Below are 16,796 nucleotides of genomic sequence, written 5' to 3'. Positions count from 1 at the left end.
TATATTTATGCTAGGTCTAGTTCTTTTATCATAGTGTTCAAGTTCTCATTTTCCTTATTGATCTGTCTAGATGGTGTATCCATTGATGAAAGTGGTGTGTTGATATCTGCATCTATTACTGAAGAGTTATCTATTTCCCCTTAATTTTGCCAGTCTTAGGCTCACATATTTTGGTGCAAGGTGGTTAGGTACACAAATGATTGATTGTTATTTCTTCCTGATTGATGGCTATACTTTACATTTATATATATTTCTTTCCTTTAACAAACTTTGACTTAATGTCTATTTATTCCTGCATTAGCATAATGATTACAACTCTCTTTTAGTCACTGTTTTCATGGAATATTGCTTTCCATCCTTTCACTTTCATCCCTTTTGTATCTTTGGGTCTAAGGTGAGTCTCTTGCAAAAAACATATATTTGGACCATGTTTTGTAATACGTTCTGCTATCTGTGTCTTTTGATTGGGGATATCAATCCATTAGTAGTCAGTGTTATTACTAATAAGGCAAAAAATAGTTAATCCATTTTTTTAACTTTATTGAAACATTTTCTTCACACTCTATACAAATCATAACAAGTGTACAATCAATGGCTCCTTGTATAATGACAATTATGTGTTCACCACCAAAATCTAAAGGACAACATTCCCATTTCTTCTGAAAATAATCCCTTTCCCCTCCCTTATATTCCTCTATTATTGACAATTAGCTTTGGTATATTGCCTTTGTTACAACTAATGAAAGAATGTTAAAATGTTACATATAGACCTTAATTTGCATTAATTGCATTTTTCTCATATACCACCCCATTACTAACACCTTATAATAGTAACATATATTTATTCAAATTCATGCACAAATTTCCTTATATTTGTACAAGTAACCATCATTAATGTCCATGCTAGGTTTTGCTAAGTTATACAATCCCAGTTTTTATCCTGTACCTTTCCTTCTGTTGACACACATGATCCTAACCTTCCTCTTTCAACCATATTCACACTCAGGATTGTTCTTTATATTTACAATATTGTGCTACATCACACAGTATTGTGCTATCAATTTACAAGTCTTTGCAATCAACCTTATTAATCATTCTCTACTCCTTAAACATCAACTGCCCAATCTCTACCCTCTTTCTCTTAATAACCTATGCTCTCAATTTTAACTCTGAGTTTGCTCATTATAGTTAGTTCATATTAGTGAGACCTCACAGTATTAATTCTATTGTTTCTGGCTAATTTGCTCAATATAGTGTCCTCAAGGTTCATCCATGTTGTTCAATACATCATGACTTTATTCCACCTACAATTGCATAATATTCCATCATATGTATATATGTCAAATTGTTTATCACTCATCCATTGATGGACATTTGGGCTGTCTCCATCTCTTGGCAATCCTGACTAATGCTGCTATAAACATTGATGTACAAATGCCCTGTCATGTCCCTACTTTCAGTTCTTCCTAGTATAGGAGACTTGAATCATACAGCAGTTCTATACTTAGTTTCCTGAGGAAGAACCAAACTGCCTTCCACAGCATCTGCACCATAACACATTCCCACCAACAGTGAATAAGTGCACTTATTTCTCCACATCCTCTCCATGACTTGTAGTTTTCTGTGTGTTTTCTTTTTAAATAATGGCCATTCTAACAGGGGTGGGATGATATTTCATTGTGATTTTGATTTGCATTTCCCTAATAGCTAGTGAATTTGAGCATCTTTTCATATGCTTTTCAGCCATTCATATTTCCTCTTTGGAAAAGTGTCTATTCATGTTTTTTGGCAATTTTTTAAATTGCATAGCTTGTCTTTTTATTGTTGAGTTGAAGGATTTCTTCATATATTCTGGATACTAAACCCTATGAATGTGTGGTTTCTGAAAATTTTATCCCATTGAGTAGCCTGCCTTTTTACTTTCTTGACAGAATCCTTTGATGCACAAAGTACTAAATTTTGAGAAGTTGCCATTTATATATTCTTATCTCATTGCTTGCACTTTCAGTATAAGATGTAGGAAACCACCTCCTATATCAAGACTTAAAGGTATTTCATATATTTTCTTTTTTGAGTTTTATAGTCTTTGCTGTAATTTTTAGGTCTTTGATCCATTTTGAGGTAATTTTGGTATAAGATGTGGGAGAGAAATCCCCTTATTTTTTTGGGATATGGATATTCAATCCTCTTAGCACCATTTGCTGAAGAGGCTATTCTGTCCCAATTGGATAAACTTGACTACCTTGTCAAAAATCAACTGTAATTATGATGTATTGTAGGTGAAATTCATTGAAAGTTGTTGTTTAAACACAGGTATGTAAATTGTTCTTGCAGGGAATACTACAAATATAAAAAAATAATAGAAATTGAGGGGTGTATGGAAAAAGATAGCTATTGAAAAATATGGACTATGGTTAACAGTAATATTTTAATATTTGTGCCAGTTTGAATGTTTTATGTCCCCCAGAAAAAGCCATATTCTTTGATGCAGTCTTGTAGGGCAGAAGTTTTGGTGCTGATTAGATTTGCAAGGAAATGTGTCCTACCCAACTGTAGGTGATAACTCTGATGAGATATTTCCATGGAGGCATGGCCCCACCCATTCAGGGTGGGCCTTGATCAGTGGAGCCATATAAATGAGCTGATGGGCAGAGGAAAATCAGTGCAGCTGTGAGTGATGTTTTGAAGAGGAGCTACAGCCAAGAGGGACACTTTGAATAAAGCACAGGAGCTGCAGATGAGAGACAGTTGAAGATGGCCGTTGAAAGCAGGCTTTTGCTCCATAGAAGCTGATAGAGGAGAAATATCCCAAGTGCAACTAAGAGTGACATTTTTGAGGAACTGCAGCCTAGAGAAGAACGTCCTGGGAGAAGGCCATTTTGAAACCAGAACTTTGGAGCAGACACCAGCCATGTGCCTTCCCAGCTAACACAGGTTTTCTGGACACTGTTGGCCATCCTCCAGTGAAGGTACCCAATTGCTGACATGTTACCTTGGATGCTTTATGGCCTTAAGACTGTAACTGTGTAACCAAATAAACCCCCTTTTATAAAAGCCAATCCATCTCTGGTGTTTTGCATTCTGGCAGCATTAGCAAACTAGAACAGATTTTGGTACCAGAGAAGTGGGGTGCTTTTGCTGCTGAATTTTCAAATACCAAACATGTTGGAGTGGCTTTTTAAATGGATAAGGGGAAGATTCTGGAAGAATTGTGAAGAGCTTGATAGAAAAGGCCTAAACTGCTTTGAAGAGACTGTGGAAATATGGACTCTGAACTTACTTCTGATGAGGACTTGAGGAGAAATGGTGAATGTGTTGTTGTGAACTGGAAGACAGGTGATCCTTGTTTTAAAGTGGCAGAGAATTTGGCAAAATTGAGTCCTGGTGTTGGATGGAAGGCAGAAGTTGAAAGCAACAACCTGGAATATTTAGCTGATAAGATCTCCAAGCAAAATATAGAGGAAGTGGCCTGACTTTTACTTGCAGCTTATAGTAAAATGTGAGAGGACAGAGATAAGCTGAGAAATGAACTCTTGGTTTCAAAGAAACTGGAAATTGGTGGCCTGAAAAACTCTGGGCTTCTGGGGAGGGGGAAACCCCAGAAGCTACTGCCCAATGTGAGGATGCAACCAAATATGGAACCCAGCTGCCATTTAAGTACAAGCCAAAATTGGAGATGAAATTATCCAGAAAGGATTTGTGGAAAGTCCTATTGTCTGATGGCTTTGACCCCTGTGTGCTTCATGTGAAGCCAACAGAATTTTTGCAAGATCTTTATAGACAGAGCCACTGCTGGTCTGAACTGGAGGAGACAGACAAGGAACAAATTGAGGGGAAAATATCTTCAAAGACAGAGCCATGGAAGTTGAGGTCTGGAGTCAAGAGACCTTGGGCTGGGAGAGTGGAGTGGTCCACATGCATGGAAAGGGTGAGTTTGCCCTTGAGGTTGAGGGTGGGCCTTTCTCCTTGATTCTCTGGAAGAGTTTTGCCACCCCAGGTCCCAAAGAGGGTGGAGCACATTCCCAGGGAATTGGGGAGAGCCTGGCTGCCCCCCATCATTCTGAAGGGGTTGAGCGTGTGCCCTGGAGATGGAAAGGAATCCAGGAGCTGCCCCAATGTTTGAAGAGGGTGGGGCCAAGAAGGTGGTCTCCCCAATGTGTGGATATGTTGGAGTACTCATCCCAGCATTTGGAGAGGAAAGGGCTGCCAAAAAGGCCCTTAGGAAGGGTTAGTCTTCTGCTCTCTCAAGCCCCAAGGATGCAACGTCATTCTTTAAATGACACTCGGACTTTGAAATTGAATGGAGTTTGTCCTGCAGGTTTTAGGAACTGTTTTGGTCCTGTTAACCATGTTTTCCTTACTGTTTCTCCTTATGGCAATGGGAATGTTTATCCTATGAATGTCCCTCCTTTGTATATTGGAAGCACATAACTTGTTCTAAGTTCACAGATCCACAGCTAAAGGGGACTTGTGCCTTAGGACTGACCACACCTATAATTGATTTTGATGGGATCTTGTACTTAACTAATGTTACTGAAATGATTTAAGTTTTTGTGATATTGTGATGGGATGAATGTATTTTGTATTTGGAAAGAATATGTTTTTCTGGGGTTGAGGGTGTGGAATGTGCTGGTTTGAATGTATTATGTCCCCCAGAAAAAGCCATATTCATTGATGCAGTCTTGTGGGATAGACGTTTTGGTGCTGATTAGATTTGCATGGAAATGTGCTCCACCCAACTGTAGGTGATAACTCTGATGAGATATTTCCATGGAGGCATGGCCCTGAATGGGTGGGCCTTGATAAGTGGAGCCATATAAATGAGCTGACAGGCAGAGGGAACTCACTGCAGCTGTGAGTGACATTTTGAAGAGGAGCTACAGCCAAGAGGGACACTTTGAAGGAAGCACAGGAGCTGCAGATGAGAGACAGTTGAAGATGGCCGTTGAAAGCAGAATTTTGCTCTGGAGAAGCTGAGAGAGGACAAATACCCCAAGTGCAACTAAGTTACATTTTTGAGGAGCTGAAGCCTAGAGAAGAACGTCCTGGGAGAAAGTGATTTTGAAACCAGAACTTTGTAGCAGATGCCAGCCACATGCCTTCCCAGCTGACAGAGGTTTTCTGGACACCATTGGCCATCCTCTAGTGAAGGTACCCAATTGCTGATATGTTACCTTGTATGCTTTATGGCCTTAAGACTGTAACTGTGTAACCAAGTAAACCCCCTTTTATAAAAGCCAATCCATCTCTGGTGTTTTGCATTCCAGCAGCATTAGGAAACTAGAACAGTATTCTTTCATAAACAGTAACAAATTTACTACACTGATACTGTGGGTCAACAATAGGGGGAAAGGAGGTATGGGGGTATTTGTGTTATATTTTTTATTGCTATTCCTGTTCTGGAGTAATGAAAATGATCTATAATTTATCATGGGATTTATTCACAACTATGTGATGATACTGTGAGCCAGTGATTGTATAAATTATATGGTTTGTGCGGTGTGTGAATATATCTCGATAAAATTGAAAAAAAGCAAGAAAAGCCAACTGGCCATAGATGAAAGCATCTATTTCTAAACTCTGAATTCTGTTCCATTTTTTTGGTATATCTATCCTTATGCCAGTACCACACTGTTTTTTTTTTTTTTATTTTGAGATAAATTCAAAGTTACATTGATAGTTGCAAAAACAATACTAGCCCCATACACAGAATTCCATCATACCAACCCCCGTCCCCCGATAGCTCAATCCACCAACTTTAACATGCTGTCGCATCACTATTTCTTTCCCTCCCTATCTATCATCCATCATATATTTCTCTGTCTTCTGAACGTATGAGTTAGCTGCACACATCCTTGAACATACACTATAATTCACGTATGTACTTCCCACGAACAAGAACATTCTTTTATGTAATTCCATTAAGCACAGCTAAGTATAAGAGATTCAACAATGATACAATGCTTGCATTCTATATTTCCTTTTCCTTATTTCTCAACTGTGTCCCTTCATGCCACCTGTCCTCCACCCTCCAATCCCATCCAAGTTCATCCTTACCATTCAATTGTCATCTAGTTAGAATGTCTTTTTTTTTTCTTTTTTCAATTGTGGAAACATATATACAGCCTAAATCTTCCCATTCCACCCCCTCCCTAGACTTCCATTAGTGGCATTAATCACATTTAGAATGATGTTATGCTCTTTCCCACCATCCATTACCAGAAATTTCCCTTCACCTCAAACAGCAACCCTACACACCTTTCTTAACTCCCCATTGCCCCTTCCCCCATTTCTCTTAACCCAAACTCTACTTTTCATCTCTATGGTTATATTCTCTGGTAGTTTCTTTGTGTTTACTGTGGGGCTTAAAATTAACCTCTTAAATCCCCATCAATCTTGTTTTTCTTTGATACCACCTTCACTTCAATAGGGCACATAAACTATGTTCCTATACTCCTCCATTCCCCCACCTTTATATAGTTGTCTAAAATTACATATTTTACATTGCGTTCAAAGCCACTGATTTGTCCTTAGAGTTTGTGTATTTTTTATCGTGTAGGAAGTAAATAGTGGAGTTATAGTTCAACAGTTATTGACTTCTATTTGTATTCCATTGTGTTTGGAGAATGTCCTTTGAGTATATTCAATTTTTTTTTTTAATTTCTTGAAGCTTGTTTTATGTCCCAGTTTATGGTCCCTTCTGGAGAAAGATCTGTGATCACTAGAGAAAAATGAGTGTCCTGGTGATTTGGGATGCAAGGTACTGTATATGTCTGTTAAAATTCTCTATATCTCTTTCTCCTTTCTTTGTCTCTCTGTTGGTAGCACTTCCTTTAGAATCTGAAGTAGGGCAGGTCTTTTATTGGCAAAGTCTCTCAGCATTTGTTTGTCTGTGAAAAATTTAAGCTCTCTCTCAAATTTGAAGGAGAGTTTTGCTGGATAAAGTATTCTTGGCTGGAAATTTTTCTCTCTCAGAATTTTAAGTATGTCATGCCACTGCCTTCTCGCCTCCATAGTGGCCACTGAGTAGTCACTACTTAGTCTTATACTGTTTCCTTTGTATGTGGTGAATTGCTTTTCTCTTGCTGCTTTCAGAACTTGCCTCTTCTCTTCAGTATTTGAGAGTCTGATCAGCATATGTCTTGTGGTGGGTTTATTTGGATTTATTCTATTTGGAGTTCGCTGGGCATTTATGCTTTGTGTGTTTATATTGTGTAGAAAGTTGAGGAAGTTTTCCCCAACAATTTTTTTGGATACTCTTTCTAGACCTTTACCCTTCTCTTCCCCTTCTGGGACACCAATGAGTCTTAAGTTTGGACGTTTTATTTTATCTATTGTATCCCTGAGATCCATTGCGATTTTTTCTATTTTTTTCTCCATTCTTTCTTTTGTTCTTTCATTTTCTGTTCTGTGGATTTCTAGGACACTGAGATGTTGTTCAGCTTCCTCTAGTCTTGTATTGTGAATATCCAGAGTCTTTTTAATTTGGCCAACAGTTTCTTTTATTTCCATAAGATCTATTTTTTTTATTTACTCTTACAATGTCTTCTTTATGCTCTTCTGGGGTCTTCTTTATGGCACTTATATCCTGGGCCATGGTCCTCTTGATGTCCTTTAAATCCTTTGCCATGTTTTCATTCTTTGATTGTAGTTCTTTAATTAATTTTGAGAGGTATAACGTTTGTTCTGAAATATTGATTTGTGTGTTTGGAGCTGGATTCTCCATATTATCTGGTTTTATCATGTGTGTTAAGATTTTCTGTTGTTTTTGGCCTCTTGGCATTTGTTTTGCTTGATAGGGTTCTTCGAAGTTGTATCAAAAAAAACGGGGGGGGATATGGATCTAATTTTTCAGAGACACAGTTTGGTGAGGTACACTTTCTCTTACTAACCAGCAAATGGCATCTGTGAGTCTTTAATTTCTTAGAATTGCAGCTTGGTGACATACACTTTCTCTAACTAACCAGCAGATGGCATCTGTGAGTCACTTATTCCCCTCAAGTCAGTTCTCTCCAACTTTGTGGTATGTGGGGATCTGATTCTTTTGGGGTCCAATTGGTGCACTTAATTTGGGTGTGTTGTTGGTGCTGTCTGCCCCCAATGAGGGGTGTGTGCCTGAGTGGTTAGGGAGGAAGGGCAGGTTTAACAATCAAATCTCCCAGGTGTTCCCAGAGATTTAAGGCTGTTCTCTGCCGCTGACACAAAAGTCCTTGGTATTGGCGTAGGTTCCCTGGGATTTCCGAGCAGTTCCCCCTTCCCTGCTGTGTTTTTCCAGGACCTCTGTTGGTGGGGGGGGTGGGCCGTGCCACATCACAAGTGAGCGCCGGCCTCCAGGGAGGCCCTGGGCCGCTGGGCTGTGTAGGGGCGTTCCCAGCCCGCTTCAAAGATGGTTGAATGGGACGCGTTAACTTCCCCCTTTCTGCACAGCTCAGCTCTCCCAGGTCCGGGACAATCAGCCGTGGGTGTATTCAAGGCCACTGCCCACAGCCGATATTGTGTCGTGTGAGTGATGCTGCGGGAAAGACTCCCTGTCAGGCTGGGTTTCTCGGCTGGGCTCTGTGCTATGTGTTCAGTCAGGCAGGAGCAGCCCCTCCCACCGGGGTGATGGCTGGGAGGCTGGGCCTCTCGGCTGGGCTCTGCACCGTGTGCTCGCCCCAGGCAGGAGGAGCCCCACCCACCGGGGCGACGGCTGCGAGGCTGGGTTTCTTGGCTGTGCTCTACCCCGTGTGCTCCCCCCAGGCAGGAGCAGCCCTACCTGCCGGGGGGACAGCCGTGAGGCTGGGTTTCTCGGCTTGGCTCTAGCCGTGTGCTCGGTCTGGGCAGGAGCAGCCCTGCTCATTGGGGTGACGGCCGTGAGGCTGGGTTTCTCGGCTGGGCTCTACACCATGTGCTCGCCCCGGGCAGGAGAAGCCCCACCCACTGGGGAGACTGCTGCAAGCCGCGTGTCTCCCCTTTGTTTCCCTGGACCTGAGACAATCAGCAGTGGGTGTGGGAAGGGGTATCCTCCACCCCAGACACCGAGGCATTAGTCCAGAGCACTCCCGTCTTATGTGCAGCTGTTCCCAGGCTTCTTATATACATACATATATATATATATATATATATATATATTTAAAGTCCAGCCCACCATTTCCCCCCAATGCAGCATGGCCGAGGGATTCAGCCTACTCACTCACTCGTTTCAGAATGCAGACTCCTGGTTTCGCCAAAAGCATGTTCCCCGTGGCTTTAGCAGAACTTGTCCAGCTGGTGCTACTTTGGAAGTGGTGTTCTGGGTCCTTTCTGGTTTTTTATCTAGTGTTTTCCACGGAGGTGTTTTTTTCTTTGTCTCACCTAGTCGCCATCTTAGGTTCCTCTCCACGCTGTTTTAAACACTGTAGTTTGTAATAAGCTTAAAGTTCAGAAGGGTGACTATCCAAATTCATTTTTCTTTCTCAGGATGTTTTAGCTATCTGTGTCTCCTTGCCCTTACAAATAAATTTGATTATCATTTTCTGTATCTCTGCAAAGTAAGTGATTGGGATTTTAGATTGGTATTGCATTGAATTTGTCAATTATTTGGGCTGAGATTGACTTCTTAAAAATATTTAGTTTTCCAATCCATGAACATGTTATGTCCTTCTATCTATTAAGTCTTCCTTGACTTCTTTTACTAATATTTTGAGCTTTCTGTGTATATCACCTTTACATCCTTGGTTAAATTTATTCCTAGATATTTGATTCTTTTAGTTGCTATTGTAAATGGAATTTTTTCTTGATTTTTCTCCCTCCTCAGACAGTTTATTGTTAGTGTATAGAAACACTACTGATTTTTGCATATTCATCCTGTATCCTGTCACTTTTTTGAAATTGTTTTGTACCTTTAATGTCTTTGTTACATATTTTGGGGGAAATGTCTACATATAGGATCAAGTCATCCGCAAACAGTGAAAGTTTTACTTCTTTCAAAGTTTGGATGCCTTTTATTTCTTTTTCTTGCCTAATTGCTCTAGCTAGAACTTCCAACACAATGTTGAATAACAATGAAGACAGTGGAAATCCTTGTCTTGGTCCAGATTTAGAGGAAAAGGCTTCAGTCTTTCCCCATTAAGTATGATGTTAGTTGCTTTTTAAAAATATATATGCTTTTTATCATGTTGAGATAGTTTAATTTTATTCCTAATTTTTGAAGTGTTTTCATCAAGAAATGATGTTGGATGTTGCCATATGCCATTTCTGCATCAATCAAGGTTATCATGTGAGTTTTTCCTTTTGCTTAATTGATGTAGTGCATTACATTAACTGATTTTCTTGTGTTGAACCACCCTTGAATACCTGGGATAAGGCCCACTTGGTCATGGCATATAATTATTTTACTGTGCTACTGGATTCGATTTGTGAGTATTTTATTGAGGAATTTTTGCATCCATATTCATTAGAGAGATTGTTTTGTAATTTTCTTTACTTGTAGCATCTTTGTATGGCTTTGGGATTAGGGTGATGTTTGCTTCAGAGAATGAGTTTGGTAGCCTTCCCTCCTCTTAAACTTTTTTGTAAAAAGATGAGCAGGATCCATATGAATTTGTCTTGGAATGCTTTGCAAAATTTACCTGTGAAGTCATCTGATCCTGGGCTTTTCTTTCTTGGAAAGTTTTTGATGACTGATTCAATCTCTTTAATTGTGATTGGTTTACTGAGGTCTTCTATTTCTTCTTGAGTGAGTAGAGGTTCAGCCTATGTTTGCCAGTGTTGGTTGTTTAGGTGTTTCTATGAAGTTGTCCATTTAATCTAATTTGCCTAGTTTTTTAGCATAAAATTGCTTATAGTATCTTCTTATTTTCTCTTTTATTTCTGCAGGATCAGTAGTAATGTCCTCCCTCCCATTTCTGATATTATTTATTTGCATTCTCTTTCATTTTTGTCAGCCTAGGTAAGTTTCTGCCAATTTTATTGATTTTCTCTAGGAACCAACTTCTGGTTTGTTGATTCTGTTTTTTTAAAACTCAGTTTCACTTATTTATGCTCTAATCTTTGTTATTTCTTTCCTTCTGTTCCCTTTAGTGTTTGTTTGTTCTTTATTTCTAGTTCTAACAGGTGTGCAGTTAAGTCCTAGTTTTCAGCTGTTTCTTCTTTTCTTAATGTAGTCATATAGGGCAAAAATTTCTCTCTCAGCACTGCTGTATCTCACAAGTTTGATATTGTTGTGTTCTCAGTTTCATTTGCCTTGCAGTATTTACTGATTTCTCTTGTAACTCCTTCTTTGACTTACTGCTTGTTTAAGAGTGTGTTGTTTAGCCACCATATATTTGTGAATTTTCCAGTCCTCCACCTATTATAGATTTCCAGCTTCATTCCATTATGATCGGACAGAGTTTTGCACACTTTCAATATTTTCAAATTTATTGAGAACTGCATTTTTTTAATCCTCACCAACATTTGGCTGTCAGTCTTTTCATTTTAGCCATTTTTCTATATGTGTTGTATCTCATCATGGTTTTAATTTCCACTGAAGATTGTTTTACATGTGCTTATGGCCCATTGAGCTACCTTGTGTAAGAAGATACTTTCTTTTTTTTTCCTGAAAATAAGAGTGTTTTGTTTTTGCCTTAGCCAGACACTGACATAAAACTCTCATGACTGTTGAAGCCAAATGTGTTCTTTCTCCAGCCTTCTCCTTGGATCATGAGTTCATATCCAGCTGGCAAGGGCTCCAAAGAGAAAACCCCAAATTGTGAGGACAATAGGCCTATTTACAGTCAGAAGAACCAAAGCTAGAATGTAGAGCTCTCAGGGTTCACTCACCCAGCCTTGGAGAACATTGTTTCACCTGTGATGGTAACAAAATGAGTGCTTCAGGACCACTTACTCCAAATTTACATTTTGCCCAACCTCAAAGCTATGCTCCCCCCCACACACACAAACAGGCTGTAGCATCATCTTCAGGTGGAAGTGCTTTCCACGTGAGCTCCTTCTCCATCTCTTAGGTTAGGCCTAATGGTACCAAGACACCCTCACGGTCACTGAGTCATCCTCTCTTTAAGAATTCCAAACAACATCCTGGTCTGGTTTAATTTTTCCTTTTGCATCTGGGTAAGAATGTTCTTTTTCCAAAACCTGTTTTAGATGTTCTAGCCTGGTTTCAAACCTATAAATTCACTAAAATTAAAACATGAAACACAAAAATAATTTAGGGGCCAAATACCATGTTTTGTGGTAGTCAATAGTGTAGCAATTAACAAATTGTCCCACCTCAGCCTTCCCAGAGGCTCAGGAAGATTTAGCACACTCAAAAGCCATAGACAGCCACTGCAAGTTCCCTCTAAAAGATGACATGGCCACCTAGGTCCAAGAGTCCAGTTTGAGATAGCAACAAAACCAACACCAAGCTTTGTTGTTCTAGCCATAGGAAGCTTGCGTGTGTTTTCTGGCAGAATTTCTGCCCCAGCCCCAGGGCTGGGGATGTCAGCCCCCAAGCTGCCATAAGTTTGGAGATTAATACAGCAAACTACACTTTGCCTGGATATCATCAAGAATCTGTTGCAGCTCCTCATCTTCAAACCACCCCTTCAGGCTTGGGATCAGAGCCTTGGACTCTTCAGCAGTCTCCAGACAAAGGTTGGCCAAACAGGCCAACTCAAATTTATGCAGCTTTTTCTGGAGCAACAAGCTCTGGATACTGGCAATGATCTCTCTGTTTTTGAACCTGCTGAAATGGGCCATGTAGTTGAAGGTCTTCATGAAGACCTCAGAGAGCTTCTGTTAGTCCTCTGCACTCTCATTCTGCTGTTTCTGGTGGTCCAGGAGTATGTGAAATTCTGAATTGAGAAGTGTCTCAGCAGTTTCAAGCTCTTTGGGAAAGATGAGCTATGAGGTGTCCTCCTCCACATCACCAGTCTGCAGATCATCACCACTTGCCACCATGGCCACACTAAGAAGATACTTTCAGGTATTTTGTTTACTTTTTATTGGATTGTTTATTTTTTAATTATTGAGTTTTCAAGTTCTTTATATATTCCAGATACAGGTACTTTGTCAGATGTGGTTGTGAATATTTTCTCCTAGTCTGTGGCTTGCCTAACTCATGTATTTTTTTAATGAAATTTTATTGAGATATATTCACATACCATACAATAATCCAAAGTGTACCAATAACTGTTCACAGTATTATCATATAGTTGTGCTTCCATCACCACAACCAATGTTTTTGAACATTTTCATTAATCCAAGAAACAAAATGAAAATAAGAAAAAAAAGTACAAAAGAATACCCAAAACACCTCATACTCCTTTTCCATCCCATTATGCACTTACTTTTTGTCCCCATTTTTCTACTTATCAGTCCATACCCTGGATAAAGGGAGTATGAACCACAATGTTTTCACAATCACAAAGTCACACTGCATAAGCTATATAGTACTACAGTCATCTTCAGGAATCAAGGATATTGGATTACAGTTCAACAGTTTCAGGTATTTCCTTATAGCTATTCTAATACACTAATAACTAAAAAGATATATCTATAAAATGCATAAGAATAGCCTTCAGAATGACCTCTCAACTCAGTTTGAAATCTCTTAGCCACTGAAGCTTTATTTTGTTTCATTTCTCTTCCCCCTTTTGGTCAAGAATACTTTCTCAATCCCCTGATGCTAGATACAGACTCATCCCCAGGAGTCATGTCCCACAAGGCCAGGGAGATTTACACCCCTGGGAGTCATGTCCCACATAGTGGGGAAGGCAGTGAGCTTACCTATAGTGCTGTCTTAGAGAGAGAGGCCATATCTGAGCAACAAAAGAGGTTCTCTGGGGGTGACTCATAGGCACAATTAAGTTGGCTTAGCCTCTCCTATGCAGTAACAAGATTCATAAGAGCAAGCCCCAATGTTGAAAGCTTGGCCTACTACAATGGTAGTCTTAATGTTTGCAAGAATATCAGGAATTCCCCAGGTGGAGAAGTTTAATATTTCCAATTTATCCCCAGTCCCTCAGGGGGGCTTTCCAAATATGATTTTAATCTCTGCCAAAATTACTCTGGGATATATTGGGGCTTCAAACCAACCAAATCTCACCCCCTATTCAAGATTCCTTGTAATTATGGTGTTTGAATAAACTGACCATACAAGTTAAATTATACAGCATGCTACAGAAAAAATTGATTTTCCACTAAGTGAACATTTCTTACTTTGGTCTCACATAGAAGTTGAAGTTTTAAAACACAGTAAATATCATCCTTTTCCCTTTAGTCTGGTTTGTTTTAGTCCTAACCAAGTCCATTTTGTTCATATCTCTAATTAAAATCTGAACTGTTTTTCAGCTTCTTTAACATTTGCTGTACGGTTTAATACTGACATTCATAGCTTCTGAACTCTGACTCAGACTCTCAGGTGTCAGGCAAAAACCTGAAGTTCCAGGGATTGACCAGGTTATACACAAACAGCTCATCATCACAGAATTTATAATTAACCATTACAACTCATGAATAGATATGACAGCTGTAAGAGCTTACAATCTATGAACGTTTACCATAAGCCTTCCCCTGATAACCTATGCTCTTAGATTTAATCTCAGAGTTTGCACATTAAAGTTAGTCCATATTAGTTGATATGTTATAATGTTTGTATTTTTGTTTCTGTCATATTTCATTCAGTATACTGTCCTCAAGGTCCATTTACCTAGCTGCATACTTCACATCTTCATTTCTTCTTATCACTGCTCAATATTCCACTGAATGTATAAACCACAGTTCACCATTCCATTTATTGTTGATGTACCCTTAGTAAACCTCCATGCATTGCAAATTGTGAATACTGCCACCATAAACACCGGTATGAAATGTCCATTCATGTCCCTGCTCTCAGTTCTTCCCAGTACATACCCAATAATGGGGTTACAAGACTATATGGCAAACACATAATTAGCTTCCTGTGGAACCACCACACTGACCTCCAGATGGGATACCATTCTACTTCCCTACCTATGTTGAATAGTTACACCCCTCTCTCCACATTTTATCCAGCACTTGTGTCCCTCTGTTTATTTTTTAAACAGATTTGTTCACACACCATACAATCCATTCTAATAAACAATCAATGATTCCTGGTACAGTCAGAGAGTTATGCATTCATTTCCACAACCTGCATGAGGACATTTCCATTTCTTCAACAAAGAAGGAGGAAAAGGAGAAGAAATGAATAATAAAGACATAAAATACAGAAGAAAAATAAAAACAAAGTAAAATCCAATGAAAAAGTCAGGCAATAACACAATCACCAAGAATCCCATATCACTCCCTTATAATATGTCTTACATATATTTAACCTTGGTATATTGCCTTTGATACAATTAATAGAAGCATCTTCCAATATTACCATTAACTATAGGATCTAGTTTGCATTGATTGTATTTTATCCCTTGTACCTTCAATATTCAATACCTTGCAATGTTGACATTCATTTGTTATCCTTTTTTTTGAAAACACTCCTCTATTTGTACATTTAATAACCATCATTGACCACTCTAGTCTTATGAAATTATGCACTCTTGGTCTTTATCTTCTACCTTTATTTCTGGTGCCATACATGCCCCTAGCCTTATTTCAACAACTTGCACTCATCTTTGTTTAGAGTATGGCAATATTGAAGGGCATGTCTTACACAATGAGAAAATGCAATCAGCTGGATTTAATCCAATCAGTTGAAGACTTATAAGCAAGAGAGATAGGGGTACTTTCACTTCTTCAGCTAGCCAGCAAAGCGTTTCCTGAGGAGTTCATCAAACACTGTCATTGGAGTTGCCAATTTGCTGCCTGCTCTACAGAATTAGGACTCACACATCCCCACAGATGTGTGAGACACTTTTATAAAATCTTTAATTTAGATATCTCTTGTTGATTCTGTTTCCCTAGAGAACTTAACTAATACAACTTGGTACCAGGAGAGGTTCTTGAGGAACAGAATCTTAAAATGGGCTTTTACAATTGGTTTGCTACTCTGATGAGATTCAAAGGCACTAATGACTCCATTTCCAATAATCAAGATGGCACTGACAGTCCATGATGTGAGTTGGCAATGAAGATATGCAAAATATAACCATTTGATTCTCCTAATCATACTTTTGTATGAAGCAAGGCTCTGGGTGACAGTGTTTTTGACACCTTAACAGAGTTTTGCAGAGTCAAGAGGTATGATGATGCTGGCTGGTTGCTCTTATATACACTGGATAAATTTATAAGAGAAAGGGAAAAGTTAAATTTTCAAATTTGAAATTGAAGTGCTCTATGACAGACGTAAAGGTTTCTATGTGTTCTCTGAAAGAAAATCTTATTTCCTGTGGCTGCAGACTTGAGATTTCTGAAAACCAGACCCAGAGTCTCATTGTGAAAGTAGCAGATTTACAACATAAACTAAATTTTCAACCTCAAAAGGTACCTGCTGTTAAAGAAATGGCATTGATTGGATAAGAATGGGATCCTGAAACTTGGGATGGGGAGATGTGGTTTGATAATAATGGCAGTGAGGATATTGGAACCCTGGATACTGCTGAGTTTTTGTTAGATATACCTGTAGTGGTCTGTCCTGAGGAAACAGCCTCCCCACCTCCAGCCTGCTTTAAGGAAACAGCTTCCTGACATCCAGCCTGCTGGGAGGAGCCTGACATCCAACTTCCACCTAAAGAGATTAACCCTTCAGTGCCTGCTAAACCTGTGATCACCTCCCATGAGGAAGCAGACCTCACTCCTTTGTCTGGAGCAACTAATCATGTTTGATGAGATTAAATTGCTGTGGAGTGTCCTGAGGTAAAGGGCTTGAGGAACACTTC

General features: G+C 39.3%; 1 pseudogene; it reads right to left on the bottom strand.

Annotated features, from left to right (window-relative positions):
* Positions 1–12,471: 12,471 nt before the first annotated feature.
* Positions 12,472–12,900, bottom strand: LOC119522257 (annotated as a pseudogene).
* Between the last annotated feature and the right edge of the window lie 3,896 nt (positions 12,901–16,796).

The sequence above is a fragment of the Choloepus didactylus genome, chromosome X, assembly GCF_015220235.1.
Source record: "Choloepus didactylus isolate mChoDid1 chromosome X, mChoDid1.pri, whole genome shotgun sequence".
Lineage (NCBI taxonomy): Eukaryota > Metazoa > Chordata > Mammalia > Pilosa > Megalonychidae > Choloepus > Choloepus didactylus.
This window is presented reverse-complemented; position numbering and strand designations above follow the sequence as displayed.